This window comes from Pseudomyrmex gracilis, unplaced genomic scaffold, assembly GCF_002006095.1.
Source record: "Pseudomyrmex gracilis isolate BER0280 unplaced genomic scaffold, ASM200609v1 scaffold_904, whole genome shotgun sequence".
Classification (NCBI taxonomy): Eukaryota; Metazoa; Arthropoda; class Insecta; order Hymenoptera; family Formicidae; genus Pseudomyrmex; species Pseudomyrmex gracilis.
In genome coordinates, this window is record NW_018021488.1 from 20,987 (window position 1) to 25,625 (window position 4,639).

General features: G+C 39.1%; 1 protein-coding gene and 1 non-coding gene across 2 annotated transcripts in view; both read right to left on the reverse strand.

Moving 5' to 3' along the window:
* LOC109861651 (putative nuclease HARBI1) overlaps positions 1 to 4,639 on the reverse strand; it is a 16,180-nt gene that overhangs the window by 9,595 nt on the left and 1,946 nt on the right. The window lies entirely within an intron of this gene.
* Trnas-gga lies at positions 4,529 to 4,601 on the reverse strand. Its single transcript has one exon. It is a non-coding gene; the product is annotated as a tRNA-Ser (tRNA).

Sequence of the window (4,639 nt, forward strand, 5' to 3'; positions counted from 1 at the left end):
CGTGGGCAATCGGGACGTGGGCAAAAGCAACTTGTGGGCAATTGGGACGTGGGCAATTGCAGCGTGGGCAATCGCAACGTAGGCAATCGCAAGGTGGGCAATCGGGGCGTGGGCAAAAGTAACTCGTGGGCAATCGGGACGTGGGCAATCGCAACGTGGGCAATCGGAACGTGGACAACCGGGACGTGGGCAAAAGTAACTTGTGGGCAAAAGAAACTCGTGGGCAATTGAGACTTGGGCAAAAGCAACTTGTTGGCAATCGGTACGTGGGCAATCGCAACGTTGGCTATCGCAACGTTGGCAATCGGGACTCTGGGGAATCGAGACGTGGGCAAAAGCAACTCGTAGGCAATGGGGACGTGGGCAATCAAAACGTTGGCAATCGGGACTCTGGGCAATTGGGACGTGGACAAAAAACAACCACTCGTCCTAAGTCCATACAGTTAAATCTTTAGAAAAGTTTGTTAAGAAGGTACTGGATACCGATTATAGACACCTGTAAACCGACGTTTTTAAGAAGTCTTCTGGTGTCGTATTTACCACATAAAATCCAAAATGCTTTTCCAGAAGTAAATAAAATGTGTCAAAATTTATCGCTAGTTACTTGTAATTGTTGAAAATAAGCATAACTTTTTACTGTTACAGTTTTCTTCTATAACCTCATTATATATTCATGTGGCAGAATTATTTGTACGCTTTCCTACGTATTTATACTTATCTAGCAATAAAAGTACAACAAAAAGAAATATACTGAAACACTCAAAGTATGATTTGAATATCTAAGTGATAAGAAGGAAGTCATCTTGTAATAATTTATATATCCTATCATAAGCTATTATTGTGTCTAAAAAAACCAGCATTACGTAGTTCGCAAATAACAAGGTAGAAAGCGCTACACTATGTCGTAATCAGAGTACACGAAACGTGAAGCGATAGCCAGTTACAACGCTGTTTTATGAGCAATTTACTGATTGAATATCGCGTTGTTTCTTATGTCGTGCGTATTGCACGTAGATGCACAAGCAGTAAACTATAATTGTACAAGATACAAAAGTATACATTGAAATGTTTGTAAAGTAAGAGATAATTTATTAAGTAAGTAAAAACACTGTATTAATAATTTTAACCTTACTTCATTATACTTCATATATTTTGTCGTGAATTGCATCGCCGGCGAGAAGTCATGTACTTGCGTCAGTCTGAAAAATAGACTATATCATTTTCATTAACACTAGTATTTTGAAGAAAAAAGAAGAAATCGCAAGAAACGTTAAACAATATAGAATACGTAAATGATTATGGAAATAAACAGCAATACACATTAAACAAAATCGACAATCTTCTGCGTGAGGCAAAAGAAAACATATAAGGACAAACATACATAATGTTAAACTCATGCAAAAATTAATAAATAAAAAAATTTGAACACAAATACAATTTAAAATTACACAAAGAATAAAATTATTTAAGATTAATAAATAAAACACAAAATATTTTGCTAGCTAAGTAATTTATTGAAACATTTTGTATTGAACCACGTAGTTAACAGAAAAATGAAGGAAAAACTTATAAAGAATACATTTACATTAGATAAAATCGCTTATTTCTACATACAGTGACACAACAATGTGTTGAGAAAGAAAAATAATATTAAAATATATAGAACGCAAAGTATGCCTTTCCGATGAAAACTGTGATGAGATCTCTGTAAGAGCATCTTATAATTGTCGTGAGTAATTTCAGACAGACACCTGTAAACCGACGTTTCTAAGAAGTCCTCTGGTGTCGTATTTACTGCATAAAATCCAAAATGCTTCTCCAGAAATAAAAATGAAATGTGCTAAAATTTATCGCTAGCTACATGTGATTGTCAAAAAGAAGCATAAATTTTTCACAGTCTTTTATTTTTTTTCACTAAAAATGTACGACGCATATCAGAACGTGACTTGTTCAATGTGAATGGACTACACATTCAATTAAATGTATTGTCTTAATAATAAACATTTATATGTCTATATTTAATAAAATAAATTTAAAAAAATAAGTTTACTATAAGAATTAATTTTTTTTTACAACATACGTAATATTTACAGTAGCATTGTAAATTGATAGACAATTAAAAAAAAACTCTTATTTATTAAAATGTATTTTATTAAATATAGACATATTAATGTACATATTAATGTAGGCATATTAATGTTTCTATAAATTATATATTAACCCTTTGCACTCCGAACGATTTTACAATATTTTGATTTGATTTCTTGTGCCATTTCAAGAAAAATCTTCAGGGAAACATGCATGTCTCAAAAAGTTGCGCTGAAATAACTCAATTCCCTGTAATCACTAATAAACTTGAATGTCTCCTGAAAGGGGACATCCGAGTGATATGCTAGAATTACGATGTCCCCTGAATGGGGACAACGGAGTGCAAAGGGTTAATGTGACATATGAATGTACTGTGACGTTTTTTGTTGTTATTAATAATTTCCCGCGTCTTCCCGCCCGAAACGGAAGAGTAAAATCGGGACACGGACGGAAGTCCTCGAGATCGGGAACGTCTGTATCGGCAGGACAGAAAAGGGGTGGTCACACGAGCGTACCGCTGAGCCGAGCCGACGGATCCTTTGGTGGAGTTGTGGGCGCCAGACGCGTTACCGCGTCAAAATTTGCGTCGCTCGACACAACGGGTCGACTAGCTCTATGAAAACTGAGAGGGGCTGAGTCTATTGTCTTCAAATAACAGGCTGTCCCTCCTAGGATGGAAAGAAAGGGGCGCAAAAGGGGTAAAGAGGCGTGAACAGGCGCTAATAAGTTTTAAGTAACAAGTTTATTGATATAATATAAGAGGCGGGTAAATAAAGAAAAAAAAAGCAGATGCGAACAAGTTGTAAATAAAGAAAAACGATGTAATATAGCAGAATTATTACTAAAGAAAAGAAATATAAAAATAAATGAGAGCTTAAACAAAGATACGGAAAAGCACAACAAACGATATTACACAGCAGTTATTATGAACAGAACACAAACACGCAAAATAGCAAACTACGTCACCACGTCGCGCGGCCAAAGCGATATATTCAACAAGGTCGAACGTTCAATGCATCGACAGCGATAGAACCGCGTTCCTCTGCCCAAATCGCTGGGGGTGGTTTTTTACAATGCTGGCAGTTAAATAGCGCAAATGCACGGCCCACTCACGACGACAAAGCTTTCGATGGTTTATTTTTGCAGAAAACTACTTCCGCAGGGAGCGCGCGGGGTCGAGGAGACGCGCAGCGCTCTCCGGTAGCGTTCCGCCGGACAACGCGACTCCGGGCAAAATCGGCGATTAAGACGACAACTCTAAGGGTCTCGCAAATGCAACGTCCATAGTTGCAGGTGGTTACGGCCGCTTGGCGACGCTATTGTTCGCGTGCCGCTTGCGCTCCCTGGCAAAAAGGGTTGAGCCTGCCGACTAAGTCAGGACCGTAGTCTCCGGACGTTGCCACTAACGCTTCCTCAATCCCCTGGGTTCTGGCTTGCGCCTTATTCCTCGCTAGATTTCCTGTCCATTCGTCTCCCTCAAAATCCTTTGGCGGGGTGAGCCCTCGGGTGGTGAGGCGCCAATTTTACATATTATAAAAAAAGAATACAAAACAAAAGAAATAAGTAACTAAAACGTAATACGGTGCGTAAGCCCTGGAGGATCCTGACGCTTGAGACCGGCCCACACTTCGAGATTCCCTCGGAAAATACCTTTTGTGGCAAGGGGGGAAGCGGCGCGTATGTGAACGCTATTTCTTTCCAACATTAATATCAATAAAGCGGCTGCGATAATCCAAAAACAAACTTTTATTTCACGTAGCTCACACTTATACACACACTTCTTCTGTATCTGTATTGCTATTTCTCCTTATATTCACGCACGCTTCCGCGCATGCGCCGCTAGCGCCTCCAACGTACAAAGAAACCTAAAGCGACGCACGGGTCATTTCAGAAACTAAAAATACTTAACTTATACTTAACATACCGCCGCCCTTGAAAGCATCGGCTTTCAACGAAAATAACTTACACGGCGCTCCTTTACTTTGATTGACGTCGNATACATTAATTATACAGAGGAATCTACAGTGCTGCATTTTCNTGACTTAAACATTACGCCATTGCTCACCCTTTTGTATCAATCGGTAACACGCAAAGTCTTGTAACAGACCGTTTGTAAACGCCCGACGCTGTACGCACTGATACAACACGAACAATACCATCATGACCAGGATGCAACTGTTCCACGCGCGCCAGGCTCCAGCATAAGGATGGTAAATTATTAAACTTAATAAATAAACAGTCTATGGAGCCGTTTCGCAGGATGTCTTGCGGAAAATATGTCTTATATGTGTGTACACATATAAGTAAATTCACGTTTTTCACGTGTTTTTTCGAATTGAAATTTCAATTCATAAATTCATATAGGATGCTAGTTTTGCATCTCATATATAATAGTCCCCGAATACCCCCCCTAATTGATTTTAAAATATTGCGAAAAAAACTCCTCAGCCAGGAATCGAACCTGGAATCTCCGGCTTTCCGGGCCGTCGCCTTCCCTGTTAGGCCACCGAGGCACTTGGAGTTTGTCTCGCAATATTTCGTACATCTATTA